Below are 18,710 nucleotides of genomic sequence, written 5' to 3' on the forward strand. Positions count from 1 at the left end.
CTGCCGATACCCCGCGACGCCCGGGGGTTAAACGGGAAACTACTTACGCGGATTACTCGCCACACCGTACCCCTTCGCCTTCTGCTATCCGGGAATCACAGCGAGAGTATTCGGTTTCACGTTACCAACTCTCCCCACAATCCCATTGTCCTTGGCATGCCTTGGCTCAAGTTACACAATCCCGTTATCAATTGGCCTACCGGCCTGGTGACCAGCTGGAGCGCCCACTGTCACGTCGCTTGTCTACAGTCGGCTCGGCCGCCACTAGAGGGCGCCGGTTCGTACCCCCCCAAAGAGAACATAGATCTGTCTGCTATTCCGCCGGCCTACCACGATTTGAAGGCAGTTTTCAGCAAACAACAGGCTCTCTCCCTGCCTCCCCATCGCCAATACGACTGCGCCATTGATTTACTCCCCGGGGCGCCACTCCCCGCTAGTCGCCTGTTCAACCTCTCGCGCCCAGAGAGAGAATCAATGGAGAAGTACGTTCACGAATCCCTGGCCTCAGGCATAATCACCCCCTCTTCCTCTCCTGTCGGTGCAGGATTCTTCTTAATTTCCAAGAAGGATCGTTCCCTTCGCCCCTGTATCGATTACCGGGGTCTCAACAACATCATGGTAAAGAACAAATACCCCCTACCTTTAATCGACTCTGCTTTTGAGCCCCTGCAAGGTGCCACCATCTTCACAAAACTGGACCTCAGGAACGCCTACCACCTTGTCCGCATGCGGGAAGGAGACGAGTGGAAGACGGCCTTCAAGACACCACTCGGCCACTTCGAGTACAAGGTAATGCCTTTCGGTCTGACCAACGCCCCTGCTGTCTTCCAGGCCCTCGTCAATGACGTTCTCCGTGACGTACTCCACCGCTCCGTATTCGTCTACCTAGATGACATCCTGATTTTCTCCCGCTCCATGGAGGAGCATTTCCAGCACGTCCGCCGGGTCCTCCAGCGTCTTCTAGAGAACAAGCTGTTTGTCAAGGCGGAGAAGTGTGTGTTCCACGTCTCCTCCATCGGCTTCCTTGGCTACATCATAGAGGGCGGCAAGATCCGGGCGGACCCCGAGAAGATCAGAGCGGTGTCCGACTGGCCCCGTCCCACCAACGTTAAACAGCTCCAACGCTTCCTGGGATTCACCAACTTTTATCGGCGCTTCATCAGTGACTACAGCCTGGTCGCGGCGCCTCTCACCCAACTCACCTCGCCTTCGGTGCCCTTCGTCTGGTCCGACGCAGTGGACTCCGCCTTCGCCGAGCTGCGCCGGCGCTTCACCACCGCTCCCATCCTCGTCCAGCCGGACACGTCCCGCCAGTTCGTGGTGGAGGTGGACGCCTCCTGCACCGGAGTAGGGGCGGTTCTTTCCCAGCGCTCTGCCACCGACCAGAAGCTGCACCCCTGCGCCTTTTTCTCACGCCGCCTAACCCCAGCCGAGGTCAACTACGACATCGGGAACCTGGAGCTCCTGGCGGTCAAGCTAGCCCTGGAGGAATGGAGGCACTGGCTGGAGGGATCGGAGGTTCCCTTCCTGGTTTGGACGGACCACAAGAACCTCGCCTACGTCTCAACGGCCAAGCGCCTGAACTCCCGCCAGGCTCGCTGGGCGCTGTTCTTTGCTAGGTTTAACTTCACCCTGACCTACCGGCCTGGTTCCAAGAACACCAAGCCAGACGCCCTCTCCCGGCAGTTCGTCCCTGAGGAGGGGTCCACACACCCCGACACCATCCTCTCTACCTCATGTCTGGTGGCCACCGCCACCTGGGAGATCCAGTCCGTCGTCAGGGAGGCACAGCGTGCCCAGCCGGACCCAGGTAACGGTCCACCTAACCGGCTTTTTGTCCCTGACCTCGTCCGCTCCCAGGTGCTCGAGTGGGTTCACGCTTCCCGGTTCGCGTGCCACCGGACATGAGGTATCGACCGGACACTATCTCTGCTGAAGAGGCACTTCTGGTGGGTCACCATGAGAGAGGACACCCGCGCTTTCGTCCTGGCGTGCACCATGTGTGCTCGTGCGAAGGCCTCCCACCGACCGCCCGCCGGACTCCTTCGTCCACTCCCAGTCCCCGGTCGGCCCTGGTCGCACGTCGCCCTGGACTTCGTCACCGGCCTTCCCCTCTCACACGGTAACACTGCCATCCTCACCATTGTTGACCGTTTCTCAAAGGCTGTGCACTTCGTTGCTCTCCCCAAACTCCCCTCTGCTGCAGAGACTGCTGACCTGATGGTACTCCACGTCTTCCGGCTCCATGGGATCCCAGCTGACATCGTCTCCGACAGAGGCCCTCAGTTCATATCCCAGGTCTGGAGGGCTTTTGTCGGGCTCTGGGGGCCACGGTCAGCCTCTCCTCCGGGTTCCACCCTCAGACCAACGGCCAGTCGGAGCGGGCCAACCAGGACCTGGGATCCGCACTCCGCTGCGTGACAGCCCGGGACCCCTCCGGCTGGAGCGCCTTCCTGCCGTGGGTGTAATACACCCACAATTCCCTCTCTTCGGCGGCCACAGGTCAGTCCCCCTTTGAGTCATCTTTGGGCTACCAACCCCCGCTGTTCCCTGCCCAGGAAGAGGAGACCGCTGTGCCGTCGGTGCAGGACCATCTCCGTCGCTGCAGGACGATCTGGGAGGAGACGAGGGCTGTGCTGCTCCGGACTGCGGACCAGAACCGGCGCTTCGCCGATTGCCACCGGACCCCGGCTCCCGCCTATGTACCAGGTCAGATGGTATGGCTCTCGTCTCGGGACCTGCCACTCAAATCCGTCTCACGAAAGCTAACCCCCCGTTTCGTGGGGCCCTACAAGATCCTGTCCCTCATTAATCCCTCTGTTGTCAAGCTCCAGCTCCCCCCCCATATGCGCATTCACCCTTCCTTCCATGTCTCCCAGCTCAAACCGGTGGTCTCCAGCCCCCTGTCTCCCCCTGCTCCACAGCCCCCTCCTCCGCTGGTGATAGACGACCACCCGGCCTACGTGGTCCGGGAGTTGCTGGGTGTGCGGCGACGCGGCCGCGGCTTCCAGTACCTGGTCGACTGGGAGGGCTACGGCCCGGAGGAGCGGAGCTGGATCTCCCGGCCAATGATCCTGGACCCAACTCTCGTCCAGGACTTTCATCGGGCTCACCCTGACAAGCCTGGGCCGCCGGGAGGCGCCCGTCGAGGGGGGGGTCCTGTCATAATCACAGCACGGGCCTACTTCACTCCCCCTCCTTTTCCCCTCACGTCCTCCACACGCTCCTCTTCATCCCCCTCTATCCACTGCGCACTCCTCATCATCCTCTCTTTCTTCAGTCACCCCTTCCTTCACCCTCATTCACCCAGCTGTATTCCATCCCCCTAATTCACACACGGGCAAGCACCCCACTCTCCCCAGCTGCACCCTATCCTCCCCTGATGAGGGGACTATATCTACACCTCGACGCTGACCAGAAGCTGTTGTGGTATTAATTACCACTGTCCAGGTACGACGTCTCTGCCGAAAGCTCTACTGCTAGACACCCTCCGTGTATTGGCTTACTCTAACCCGTTTCTCTCCTGTGCCCCAAAGGACCGCTGTCCCTGTCTGGACGTCACCTGTTCCCGAAGAGGAACACCTAATCTCCTGCTGCCACCCAGCAGCTCCAGCGTCCCTGTCTGGACGTCACCTGTTCCCGAAGAGGAACACCTAATCTCCCGCTGCCACCCAGCAGCTCCAGCGTCCCTGTCTGGACGTCACCTGTTCCCGAAGAGGAACACCTATTCACCCGCTGCCACCCAGCAGCTCCCCCGACAAGCACCAGGACCGCTTGCTCGCTCACTGCCGCCGTGGCAGCCACAGGACAGAACATTAACCCCGTTCTATTTTCCCCCAATTCCTGTGTTGCTCAATTTCCATTAAACACCCTTGAAACCGCTCCTTTCTCTTCTCGTGTATTCAGCAATTGGGCTGTGCTCCAGACTCCAGTTCTCACATATATTCTCTCCCCACCGTATGTATATTTCTCTCCCACCCACCCACCCCCTCCTAATGTACAGTCCCCTCCCCATATATACTCTGTCAGGATCTATGGGTAACAGACAGTACTGTATATTTGCATATCGTATATGTCACAAATGTAACAGTATTAAATACCTGTATGTCATGTATGTCCCTATGCCATAAATGTCATGTATGTTGTGTATGTCATAAATGTCACTATGAATTGAAAATGAGGGACCCTGATGTAAACAAGACAAACGTCTTTTTCTGGTCTGCATCCCCTTAATAATTGTGTGTATTGAGCCGTACTGTATTGTACCCATTCTGCAATCTGTTAAATAAAGTTTTCATTCATTCATCTTCATTGAAAAAAACAGTGGAAACAGGAGAAGAAGGAGGAGAAGAAGGAGGAGGAGGAGGTGGAGGAGGTGGAGAAGAAGAAGAAGAAGGAGAAGAAGGAGAAGGAGAAGAAGGAGAAGAAGGAGGAGGAGAAGAAGGAGGAGAAGGAGGAGAAGATGAAGGAGGAGAAGGAGAAGATGAAGGAGAAGATGAAGGAGAAGAAGGAGGAGAAGAAGGAGAAGAAGAAGGAGAAGAAGACGAAGGAGAAGAAGGAGGAGAAGAAGGAGGAGGAGAAGGAGAAGACGAAGGAGAAGGAGGAGGAGGAGGAGGAGAAGAAGAAGAAGAAGAAGAAGAAGAAGAAGAAGAAGAAGAAGAAGAAGAAGAAGAAGAAGAAGAAGAAGAAGAAGAAGAAGAAGAAGAAGAAGAAGAAGAAGAAGAAGAAGAAGAAGAAGAAGAAGAAGAAGAAGAAGAAGAAGGAGGAGGAGGACCCAGAACCTCATCTTGGCATCCATCCATCCATCAGTGGTAAGATGCTCCATTAACATACATTCTAAATAACAACATACATGTTATTATTAGTATGATGCTACCATTATAATACAACCAACTTTAGACAACACTATTTGGGACAGACCACACAGGCTATTTCCATATTATAGGCTATTACTTCACATAAAATATCATGTCTAAATGAAATGCACAAAACTAAAAATGTATATCATAACGTTACCCTAGTATAGATCTGTATGCCTGGTCTACAAGATACACTACACGACCAAGGTACCCATGTACATGTCAAAATACTTCCCAAAGGTCAGTGAATACCACGATCACAACACCAGAGGGAGCTCCACAAATCATGTTAAACCCAGATTCGGCTCAAACAAGGGACTAAACACGTTTCGCAATTATGCCACATCAATGTGGAACGCCCTACCCAAAGCTGTTAAGGAATGTGAATCACTACCCACTTTCAAAAACACTCTCAAAGAACACCTATACGGGAGACTGCAATTCGAAACTGGCCCCTGTAAATGTCCTAACCCAACCCCCTCCAATGTACAGTAAATGACCTAACCCAAGAAGTGCAGAAACGAAAAACGAACTATCAAAACATACACGGACCCGGTACAACACAGGTGTCTACTACTGTCATCTCAAAAGAAGAACACGAGGAACCCTATCTATATGAATTGAAAATGGGGGACCCCTGATGTAAACAAGACAAACGTCTTTCTCAGGTCTGCATCCCCTTAACAATTGTGTGTATTGAGCCGTACTGTATTGTACCCATTCTGCAATCTGTTAAATAAAGTTTTCATTCATTCATTCATTCACACCCGCCATTAATTCCAAAGACGAAGAAGAACTAGATTGTACATGGCAAAATACTTCCCAAAGGTCAGTGAATACCACGATCACAACACCAGAGGGAGCTCCACAAATCATGTAAAACCCAGATTCGGCTCAAACAAGGGACTAAACACGTTTCGCAATTATGCCACATCAATGTGGAACGCCCTACCTAAAGCTGTAAAGGAATGTGAATCACTACCCACTTTCAAAAACACTCTCAAAAAACACCTACGTAAGACTGCAATTCGAAACTGGCCCCTACAAATGTCCTAACCTAGTTGTACAGTAAATGACCAAGTAAGGCTTTGTCAGTATTCCAATGTACAGTGTAAAATGTGTGTGTGTCCCCTACCCAACCCCCCCCCCCCCACCTCCAGTGTACAGCCCTCACCCAACCCACCCAACCCCACCCCACCCATCCAACCTCCTCCAATGTACAGTTTCTACGCCAAATGTATATACACTCCTTTTCTGGACACTTTTGTATCACAAACAGTACTGTATTTGCAAATCTGATATGTCATAAATGTATAGATGTAGCAGTACTGTCTATCTGTATGTCATGTATGTCATATGTTATGATGAATTGAAAATGGGGGACCCTGATGTAAACAAGACGAAAGTCTTTCTCTGGTCTGCATCCCCTTAACAATTGTATGTATTGAGCTGTACTGTACTGTACCCATTCTGCAATCTGTTAATAAACTTTTCAATCAATCAATCAATCAATCAATCAATCAGTCTAACAGTCTAGACTCTAGAGTAGACTGCCGGAAATTCACAAGAAGAAGAAGAAGAATATTTCGCCCGCTGACCAATGAAAACTGCCAGAGCTGTTGTTAGCGCACGCCCCCTCTCGGCTCGCGACCAGCAGCAGCAGGTGACATGGAGAGCGACACACTTCCCCGGCAGCAGTTAGCTCGCTCGCTAGCTGTCTCCACACACTTCACCTTGCTGTCTACTGTCTAGTTATATTTCATCCGTTATTCTCGCACGTACCTGCACCCAGGTAAGACGAACTTTCACACTCGGATCTAGGTTAGCTAACGAGGTCGGCGAAGTCACTAGCTAACGTTCTGTAAACTTTGTTTTCCGCCTTACTTAGGTTTATAGCTAATATAGCTAACTTATCTACTCTGTATGGAACATTAGCTAGCATCGTCTCTAGTCAACTGTTATCAGTAGTAGGGTCAATGTGAAACATGATTGTTGCCACGACTGCTCTCCAGCCATCCAGAAATGATTAGCTTTCCCTTGGCAGACTAACGTTGTTTATATATTGGCCACATCATCAAGTAAAGTGAGGCTAACGTTACTATAATAGCTAACCTGCACGGAGGGAGGTCAAGCGTTCTGTTCTGCTTGTTATCACATTGTTGTTTGTGACGTGGATCAAAACCATTCGCACCAGAATAACCAACAGCAGGTGAAGAAGGTACCACGCTGAAATGTAAATACTGAAAAGCATTGCCGTAAATGACATTTGGTGCCTAATCGTTGTCTTAATAACCTGCCAGTTATTTGTTAAGTTTAGGGTAGTCATCATCAGGGTAGTAAGTATCACAAACAGTACTGTATTTACAAATCTGGTATGTCATAAATGTATAGATGTAGCAGTACTGTCTATCTGTATGTCGTGTGTGTCATATATGTTATGATTAATTGAAAATGGGGGACCCTGATGTAAACAAGACTAAAGTCTTTCTCTGGTCTGCATCCCCTTAACAATTGTATGTATTGAGCTGTACTGTACTGTACCCATTCTGCAATCTGTTAATAAAGTTTTCAATCAATCAATCAATAGTAGGTTAGTTAGCATAGTAGTAAGAGGAATTGTGAGCCAGAGAAGACTTGCATTGCCTCGCAAGCCAAAAAGAAATATTGTATGAATTCACAACGTTGTAAATGCATGCTGCACAATTTACCCTGTTTTGCGAGGCTATACGATTTCCTGATTAACGTCAAAGAACGTATAGGCTACTGCTTGGTTAACATAATTTTGAATGAAATTCTTCAATACATGATGAATTGAAAATGGGGGACCCTGATGTAAACAAGACGAAAGTCTTTCTCTGGTCTGCATCCCCTTAACAATTGTGTGTATTGAGCCGTACTGTATTGTACCCACCTGTCCACCACCTCCTAATAGACAGTCTCCTCCCCACCGCATGTATATATTCCCTCCCCGCCGTATGTATATTTCCCTCCCACCCACCCACCCCCTCCTAATGTACAGTCCCCTCCCCATCATATGTATATACTCTGTCAGGAATGGATCTAGGGGTAACAGTACTGTATATTTGAATACCGCTTATGTCACAAATGTATCAGTAAATACCTATATGTCCCTATGCCATAAATGTCATGTATGTTGTGTATGTCATAAATGTCTATATGAATTGAAAATGGGGGACCCTGATGGAAACAAGACAAACGTCTTTCTCAGGTCTGCATCCCCTTAACAATTGTATGTATTGAGCCGTACTGTATTGTACCCATTCTGCAATCTGTTAAATAAAGTTTTCATTCATTCATTCACCCATTCTGCAATCTGTTAATAACGTTTTCAATCACTTAAATGGGTCTTATGAAAGGTGCTATATAAAACGAAGTTATTATTATTAAATATATAGGTTAGTCCTGTTGAGATTAAAATCTTCAAAATTCAAGAGCGACCTGGCCAAGAAGGGCATCTGAATGAATGATGAATTATTTAACAGATTGCAGAATGGGTACAATACAGTACGGCTGCTCAAAACACACATTTGTTAAGGGGATGCAGACCAGAGAAAGACGTTTGTCTTGTTTACATCAGGGTCCCCCATTTTCACTTCATAGTGACATTTATGACATACACAACATACATGACATCATGACATTTATGGCATAGGGACATACAGGTATATAGTACTGTTACATTTGTGACATATGATATGCAAATATACAGTACTGTGTTACCCATAGATCCTGACAAGAGTATACATATGATGGGGATGAGACGAGACTGTACATTAGGAGGGGGTGGGTGGGAGAGAAATATACATCCGGTGGGGAGAGAATATAGACTGTACATTAGGAGGGGGTGGGTGGGTGGGAGAGAAATATACATACGGTGGGGAGAGTATATATACATACGTGGGGAGGGGACTGTCTATTAGGTGGGGGGGTTTGGACATTTACGGTGGCCAGTTTCGAATTGCAGCCTCCCGTAGGTGCTCTTTTGAGTGCCAGCCATTTAACATTGAAAACCCCGTTAAATGCCAGCACGGCAGCACCCACTTCAATGAACGCATGATATTCTCTCTCTTAAATTATGGCTATGTGTCTAATCTGCCTGTCGTTTATCAATGACTTGTTTGCAGTCAACATTGTCGAAACGGATTGTTTTTTTATCGGTTCATTTTCGTTTTATAGCATTTTGAAAAGCTGTCGTTTTCAAGGAAAATATATAGATTCTGTGATAAATTACTGGAATATTCTAGAATACACAAACGTTGTAATTTTTCGGCCTATTTATGAATAGTTTTCAAATAAACGCTAGATTATCGATAGTATGTGTACTTATGCACGCTATAGAGGCGGGCTGAAAAATCGATTCTCTCATTTCCTGATTAATGTCCCCCATGGGCCACACACGCATAGGGCAAAAGCTTATATCTCCGTGGAAACAGGTCTGATTATCCTAAGACTGGTAAAATAGATTCCTTACCTGAGATCAGATGTTATCCAAAAAGATTATTCCAATTCCTGATCGCCATTCCAAATATCGATCACATTTATTGATTACAGTGTTGGCACTGTAAATACATAATCGTCACTGTTCTGAGAGTGATTGATCACTTGGTCTCTTCAGATGCCTTGACGGAAAAATAAAATGAGCAAACTAACCACTCCCCCTGCATCAGTCTGAAGTAATGGGGTGCAGTTACACAGGGAGAGACGATAGGGGGCGGTATCTTCCCAATTGAGCTCAGAGAGACTCTGCAGCACTAACCCGAGGCTTGATTGATGAAATATGAATTCAAATCGCCAATACAAAAAAACGGCAAACAGATGCTATATAGCGTCGGGGGCACTCAAAGGTCGGCATGAACTAACGACTTATAGCGTCCGTGGCATCCAATGTGTTAAGAGCGGTTTTGAATGTGGGTAGGGATTCACATTCCTTTACAGCTTTGGGTAGGGCGTTCCACATTGTTGTGGCATAATTGCGAAACGTGTTTAGTCCCTTGTTTGAGCCGAATCTGGGTTTAACATGATTTGTGGAGCTCCCTCTGGTGTAGTGGTTGTGGTATTCACTGACCTTTGGGAAGTATTTTGACATGTACATGGGTACCTTAGTCGTATAGTGTATCTTGTAGACCAGGCCCATTGCAAGTTGCTGTACTCTGTCTGTCGTCTACTCTAAGCCATCCTAGGTAGTCAAAGTGGGCAGGGGTGAGGTGGGTTCTAGGAGTAAGGTCAAGTAGTAGTCTGACAGTTTGTTTTGTGAGATGTTTGTAATCTTGTTTTTAGCGCCTTTGAGGTGCTTTGGTACCATGAGGTGCAAGCATAGTCGTAGTACCCTTGAATGAGTGCTCCTGCCAGAGTCTTCAGGGTATTCTTGTTTACCAGAGAGGAGATCCGGTACAAGAATCTAGTTCGTTGGTTGACTTTTCTTTATTACCTTGGATGCCATTTTGTCACAGGAAAGATTTTCCTCTAGGATGGAACCTAGGGCATAAAAAAAAATATTGTTTGGTTCCTGTTGGTTGTCAGTTAAGGCCATGAGTAGGTAGGGATTTTTTTAATTTTATCTCTTCCCACGGCGACTATGGATAGGGAATTTCTTTATTTAATTAAAATGTTCACGACAACATGGATGCATGTACTCTGCCAGCATGTTTAATATCCATAATACTAAAGGTTTTACTAAGATTTTTATGAAACTTTATTGTAAAAAAAAAATATTTATTTTTAATATTTTATTTTTTAACTCATAAAATAAATTGGGTCGCACCTAAATCAAGTTTCAAGTTTCAAGTTTCTTTAATAGTTGTCATACAGAAGTACAGAATACTTTCATACAAAATGCTTCTTACTGTTACGCTCCAGAGACTGTGCTAGACAAGATAGTATCAAATAACATAGTATAGCATGTAATTTAGAAGAAGAAAATGAGGTCACAGTGTTCGGTATAGACATATGTACAATGTTCTGAGTTACCATATAATATACAATACTATGCAGTGTACTAATGTACAGTACTAATGTACAGTAAATCGGCAGGGTCGGTCAGCAACCGGAACCAAACCATTATTTTTGTTAGGCCCAGGTATGTAATTTCATCTTTCCTTGTAACAATATTGTCACCCACTGTAACTGAGAAGCTGTCGGTCTTGCTGAGTTTGTTATTTGATCCGAATAGAATGGACTCTGTTTTACCCAGGTGTAATGATAGTTTGTTATCAGCGAGCCAGGTGCAGATTCTGCCGAGTTCTAAGCCGAGGGTTTTTTCAACCTGTAACTTGTTCTTGTCAGAGACCAGCAGGGCGGAGTCATCCGCGAACAAGAACATGTTGCAGTCACAAGCTGACGACATGTCATTTGCATAAATTAGGAACAGTAGCGGTCCTAGTATGCTTCCTTGTGGAACACCACTAGATCTCAAGTGATAATTGTTTAGGTAGTCCAAACAAAACTTGATTCATTAATCAGTTATATAGTCATTAATATCAGCTATACAACAAAACAACAACCAAGTAATAGTCTACTGACAAATGGCCTATTTGTTATGGAAATTGTGTTATTATTGGCATATGTCATGGAAAAGTAATAGAATTTGAGTAACAGAAATATAGGCTGGAGGAACCCTGAATTTTATTAATTTGCTCTTCACATAGGCAATGTAATATTGAGAGCCTTTTCTGCTCTAGATTTGCAAAGGCCATTTAGGTCCTAGAACCCATTTTGGGTGTGACATCATTCGTTAGGGAGGTGACTGATTTGGAGTGATTGGGTGAGCTGTTCCATACAGATTAGTTACGGTACTTGCTGTTCTTGGAAGCCAAGGTTTTAGGGGAAGTTGTCTTGGATAACCTTTGTTTAATTCAGCCTTGATAATGTGCTTGTCCAATTCTGACTTAAGAGGTGGCTGAGATCAAAATCAATTAGAACAGGTGTAAATGGTGGTTTACATGAAATACATTTGTTCTGTGTTTTAGACCTTTTTATTATTATTATTATTATTATTATTATTATTATTATTATTATTATTATTATTATTATTATTGTGTATTCCGTTGCTATGGGAACAGTTTTGGCAATATATATATATATATACCGGTATGTATATATATATATATATATATATATATATATATATATATATATATAGGCAATACAATTATAGTAAAGATAAAAATAAGCAGTGTTAATAATATAATTAACTCTGAATATAAGCATATGAGCAAGTAAACAGTGCAGATGCATGCAGATGAGGGTTATAAATATGGTCAATAACAATTAGAATCTGAATATATACTAGTAAGTAATTCAAATTGTGTAGGTGGGAAGCTGTGTCTGTTTCTAGTTCAGTAGAATGATCTGCTAAAAGGGTTGTGAACCTCGCCACAGAGGAAGTGGGTCCTCTCAGAGGAATGTCCTGTACCAGCACAGCGAATACAGCCATATATTAGAATATTTTTAAAGGTGCATTTAGCTGATTTTGAACCTGAATGCTATCGTTCTGTTGTGAGGAGGACGTGTGATAATCTGACATAGGCACAGGTTAATGTCCCCATGGGCCAGACACGTCTTCTTTAAATAAGTCAAGAAGAAACATCACAATAAGTCAAGAACAAAACAAGAACACCATAAAGTCCAAAAAATGTAAAATAAATGCAACACTCCCAGACATACCCCACGCGAAGGTAAGGAAAAACTCACTAAAACCTAGCAATAGGAAAAAATGCACCACAGGCAATGTGGAGGAGAGAAACCTTAGAAGGGCCATTTAAGGGGGGATCTCCCTTCTTAGATGTCGGTGATAGTAGTGTTGCAGTAAAACAGGCGAACAGTTGGTAAGCATGTACTCATATGTCTAGTGAAACACAGATAAGTGCATGCGATAGCAACTAGGGGTGGGGGGAAAAAATCGATATGTAGTAGTATCGCGATACTTTGCGTGGCGATACTGTATCGATACAGGCACGCCAAGTATCGACATTTAATTATTCATAAATGTAAAAAAATATAAAATGTGTATAAGGAAGTTGCATTGTTCATTTCAATAACTGTAATAGTACAGTAGTCCACACGCACACATGTGCATTCAGTTAAGTTGGAATATGACTGTAATACAAACAGTTCAGTTTGTCAGGTACATGCAACACAGATTACAGTGTTGACATCTGTCTGCTTGAGAAAATACCATGTTCTGCAATAAAAATGATTGAAGTCAGATGAACGGACTGAAAACTTTATTTGATTAGATAAAACATGTTCACAAAGTTTTACTTTGCAGTTGAAAAAAGGTAATAAATCGCAATATATTGCAATATATTTAGTATCGCAATACTATCGTATCGTGACTCAAGTATCGTGATACTATTGTATCGTGAGGCCTCTGGTGATTCCCACCCCTAATAGCAACTGAACATTTTGAAAGATTAAAGATAGAGCTGATAGCGATAGCAACTGAACATTTTGAAAGATTAAAGATAGAGCTGATAGCGGATCTATTTGAGGCAAAGGGGCGGCGCAGAGAGGGTCGCATCCTCATATCTTCAACTTTCCTCGTGTTGGGCCTCGAGGAAACAGTTTAAAATAGTTGAGGAAACGGGCGGCTACGTGGCGTAGTGGGCAAGGCGCTCGCCACGAATGACGGAGACGCTGGGCTTGCCTGTTCGAGCCCAGCGCTCCACATTGCTTTCAGTTTAGCTGGTCGTTCATACTAATACATATTGGCCGTATTAGGGGGTGGGAAACTGATGGGTGGGGATCGGGCGTTGTGGACAGCGACTCCTACAGGTCGGTTGGTGCGCCTGCGCAGTAGAATCAGGAAGTGTCGGGGGCAGTGTGAGCCTCCCACGCGTTACTCCTCGCCACTGAGAGATCGAGCTGCGCAGGTGAAAAGATGCGACTGCTGTTACCTCAAGTACCGGAGGGGACTTGTGCTATGTATGACTTAGTCCACATTGCAGCCGGCTTGTGGGAGGCTAGAAACAGCGTTCGTGACAGGGGAGGGTTGAATTGGATGATACGAAATTGGGATGGGAGAAAATGTAGAACATGGGAGAAAAAGTGGATAAAAAAAAGAAAATTGTGAACAAGTCAGCAGGAAGGGTACAGCAGCTACAGTAAGGGACAGTGGCATTGTTCCTCAAATAGTGTAGAACTTGAGAGGTACACTCTGAGTGCATAGTAGTATAGACATATTAGCATGATAGGTAGGTAAGTATAGCATAGTACATAATAGTAAAAAAAACAGTAAGAACTAGTAATATGTCTGTTAGCAATTAGGGCAGAATTGGTACAAATCTGAAAGGAAATATTGTTCAAAAGAATCACTATTGTCCCAAATTTGACAACAAAATGGGCCAAAGGTCAAGGGGGCTGCGTTCCATTAGTCGTTTGACCTGCCCTTCCTGACTTTCCCACAGCCCTTGGCACTCATGTGATGCCAGTGGATCACTTGCAGAGCGGAGGGGCAGGGTACGAGGGGCAGCGGGGGATTGAAATGGAATGCACTTGCCCTTAAGCAGACACCCGGGGAATCTAAAGCCCTAGGGGAGGGGGGTCACATTGAAGTAATGAGCCAGACGATATCACAGATAGGTTGATTATTGTCTAGGATTATTATACTTATCCTGGTATTGTTTATTTACACAACACTTGTTTATAGTTTGTTTAGTCATTGGTTCTAGTACAGGAAATTATATAAAAAAAAACGCAATGCATTCTTGCTCAAATATGCCTCTTGAGTGCACATCCGCTGTTGATGTGCTCCCTTGAAGGGTCGATCTCACAAAGTCTATTTGAGTTTTTCATAGTAATGAAACAGTGCTTACAGGGACACTTTGCAATTCTGATTTATTTTGCACACAAGCTCTCATACATCCAAAAACAGTATTTAATATTCTACTACTATGCTTTGTAAAAGAAGACTGAAATAAAATCATTCATCATCATCATCAAAATATGATCACCACCCAGTGATGTCATCGGGGACAATGAATCCTTGTGTCGTGTTAATTACAGCATTATGTGATGTAGATGAAAAAATAGCAATACCTTGTCTTATAGGCCGGGACTGCTACCTTATCATTTCAGAGCTGTAATTAACACAACACAAGGACTCAAATGTCCCTGATGACATCACTGGTGGCCATATTCAAACTGTCAAACTAAATTAATGTGTGCAAAATGTTTAGAGATTTTGGATGTGTGTGTGAGATTATGTGCAAAATAAATCTGCATTGTTTATTTTGGTGACGTGCCCCTTTTTAAGACTGCAGCGGGGATTCCGTCGAGGAGAAGCCAGCGAGGACATGTTGTCCATAGTTTATGTCTTCCCAAGACAGTGAAAGCTTGGGGCCAGTTTATACCTTTTCTTTTGCCACAGTGACAGCCACCCTACAGACCGCCCCTCTAGTTCTGACTCTTCACCATCTCCTTGGGAAAGCCCTGTGATTATAGTCTTTATTATCGATATTAGAAGTAATATTTGTTATTAATTCATCTATTTGATCCATGAAAAGAAAAAAGAAGACTTGGGATCAAACTCATAGCGTTTCCTGCACATTGCGTCCGATGTCATTTTTCAACTTGGACATAAATGTGTGTATGGGTCCAGGATAGGTATTTACTCTGTCACCACAACCTACACATCTTTTTCTCATCTTAATATGGCGTTCCGTCAACGTGATTGCTTTTATAAGTTCTACAAAATGTATGTAGAGTCGTGCCCACCCACCTTGTTTTTGTTTCTGGGTTGGATTTGGTTAATTGGATTCCTTCTGGTTGGTCCTGTGTAACTGGTTGTTAACGTGTAATGACGTGTTTTTAGAAGAGAGATTGTGTGCTCGTTAATGTTTCTATGAGCCTGTGTATCCTCAGTGAGGATTCCTCACCCAGCATGGCAATATTGTTATCTCGGGTTAATAGGTACATGACCTTTACCCAGGCTTTTTCTTCAATGTGTGTGTGTGTGTGTGTGTGGGGGGGGGGGGGGTGGTAGATAACACGTAGAGAGAGACATGCTGTAAGGAAACGGTTGCACTTCCTATTAGGGATGTTCGATATTGGCTTTTTTACCGATATACCGATATTGTCCAACTCTTAATTTCCGATACCGATATCAACCGATACCGATATATGCGGGATTTCCCCCCCCAAAAACACAACATTATGCATACTTTTCACAATAAATAAAATAAGAATTAGCAAGCAAGTACATAATAAAAGACGGTAAGAACGAAGTCATGGAACCGAATTTATCATCAATTATATTCATCAATATAGGTTTAAGATAGGGCTGGGCGATATGGCCAAAAATCTTATCACGATAACATTTTTCATATAGTTCGATATCGATAAAATCTTTATTAGTATAAAAAAATATATATATTTATTATTATTTAAACGACAAATGTATGTTTATTTTGCAGCAATTCTTTGTCGTTGCCGCCATCTTTAGTGTTACAGCACCTCACACTCCAGTTCTCAGGCTGCAGCTGGTTTGAAAGTGAAAGTAGTGTACCAAAAAAAGTGGCTGTGGCTCCAGGGGAGTTGAAGAGTTCTGGCTCTGCTAGTTTCTTTTCTATCTTTTGGCGCTTTTTTGGTGGACAAACCACTGCACACATGCACCGTGACTCGGGACTGGAGACTAGCTCTGCTAGCACACATAGCCTACTGTGTACAGACGGTTTCAAACTGTATTTTAAATGAGAAAGCAAACAAAATAAATGGACAAGAAAAAAATAAATCTCAATTTGGTCAGTATTGTCATTTGGACAAGCAAAGCCATTACTTTAAGTTGCAGGCAAGAAAGACAAGTCTGTCCACTGTCTCTGGTGCCCTGCTGCCCTGTTGCCGGTCACAATACAAATATATATATATTTTTATTATCGATATTATTTTAATTATCGATTATTAGAATATATCGTGATAATTATCGTTATTGTTTTTATCGCCCAGCCCTAAGTGAAACTCGTAGTACAAAGTACATTTAGGCTAAATGAGCTTGGGCTAAGAGGAGTGCTCTCATCCTGGTTAGGAGACACTGAGGTGGAGAAGGGGATCCAGCTCTCTGTCTCTGGGTCATCACAGTCAGCTCTCTGTCTCTGGGTCATCACAGCAGCTCTCTGTATTCTCTGGGTCATCACAGTCAGCTCTCTGTCTCTGGGTCATCACAGTCAGCTCTCTGTCTCTGGGTCATCACAGTCAGCTCTCTGTCTCTGGGTCATCACAGTCAGCTCTCTGTATTCTCTGGGTCATCACAGTCAGCTCTCTGTCTCTGGGTCATCACAGTCAGCTCTCTGTCTCTGGGTCATCACAGTCAGCTCTCTGTATTCTCTGGGTCATCACAGTCAGCTCTCTGTCTCTGGGTCATCACAGTCAGCTCTCTGTCTCTGGGTCATCACAGTCAGCTCTCTGTCTCTGGGTCATCACAGTCAGCTCTCTGTCTCTGGGTCATCACAGTCAGCTCTCTGTATGTCTCTGGGTCATCACAGTCAGCTCTCTGTATGTCTCTGGGTCATCACAGTCAGCTCTCACTCTGTCTCTGGGTCATCACAGTCGGCTCTGTATTCTCTGGGTCATCACAGTCAGCTCTCTGTATGTCTCTGGGTCATCACAGTCAGCTCTCTGTATGTCTCTGGGTCATCACAGTCAGCTCTCTGTATGTCTCTGGGTCATCACAGTCAGCTCTCTGTCTCTCGGTCATCACAGTCGGCTCTCTGTATGTCTCTGGGTCATCACAGTCAGCTCTCTGTCTCTGGGTCATCACAGTCGGCTCTCTGTATGTCTCTGGGTCATCACAGTCAGCTCTCTGTCTCTGGGTCATCACAGTCAGCTCTCTGTATTCTCTGGGTCATCACAGTCAGCTCTCTGTATTCTCTGGGTCATCACAGTCAGCTCTGTATGTCTCTGGGTCATCACTAGGGGTGCACCGATATATCGGTCGGGTATCGGTATCGGCCGATAAGTGCCTTGTTGACTGCTATCGGCCTATCGGCCGATAAGCTCAAATGTGCCGATAGCAGTCGCCGATAAAGAACCATCAATTTGTGTAGCGTCAAAAGGCAAAAAAAATTAAAGTTCACTCGCGACCTACCTGCACAACGCCCGCCGTCCCCCACACACACACACAAGCTACTGCATCACAGTTACTACTTGTGATTAACAAGGCATTCGTTTTGTGGCATTAACGTTATATAGTTAGTGTTACACGGACAATAACATCAGCATATTATTATTACCCATAGCAGCAAGGCATTACTCCGAGTCCGTTCATAGCTCAGTTCCATTCCGTTGCTCATTCCGTACCCAACTACCCACTACTAGTTAGTTAGCACCATCCAGGCATCAACGTGAGCTCCCGGTACGGTAGCTACTAGTTAGTTAGCACCATCCAGGCATCAACGTGAGCTCCCGGTACGGTATCTAGTTAGTTAGCACCATCCAGGCATCAACGTGAGCTCCCGGTACGGTAGCTAATAACGTTATATAGTTAGTGTTACACGTTCAATATAACATCAGCATATTATTTACCCGAACACAGCAAGTAAGCAAGGCATTATTCCGTTCATAGTTCAGTTCCATTCCGTTGCTCATTCCGTACCAAACTACCCATTCTGCAATCTGTTAATAAAGTTTTCAACCAGACAAATGTATAGAAAGGCTTTGTTTTATTATAACATTTGTTGCAGTAAAATCATTATGTCTCTTTTGGTCATGCTGTGGAGCGCTGGTCGGCGGGCCGGGCAGCTAAGGTATTAGCTACGTTAAGTTTGTTGTGCTCTCGAGTGAGTCGCAAGCAGATCAATGGCGGCATGCCCGAAAGTAGAAAATGAATAAACGCTTGCC

The 18,710-nt window shown here is 45.1% G+C and overlaps 1 protein-coding gene across 1 annotated transcript in view; it reads left to right on the forward strand.

Moving 5' to 3' along the window:
* The first annotated feature begins 6,518 nt into the window (after nucleotides 1-6,518).
* The window catches only part of LOC311230984 (natural resistance-associated macrophage protein 2-like), a 50,610-nt gene continuing 38,418 nt past the window's right edge, over nucleotides 6,519-18,710 (forward strand). The window contains exon 1 of the mRNA XM_084317444.1: nucleotides 6,519-6,651. The gene's annotated coding sequence lies outside the window, so the exon portion shown is untranslated. The remainder of the gene's footprint in view (nucleotides 6,652-18,710) is intronic.

This window comes from Notolepis coatsorum (assembly GCF_963971535.1).
Source record: "Notolepis coatsorum genome assembly, chromosome: 6".
Classification (NCBI taxonomy): Eukaryota; Metazoa; Chordata; class Actinopteri; order Aulopiformes; family Paralepididae; genus Notolepis; species Notolepis coatsorum.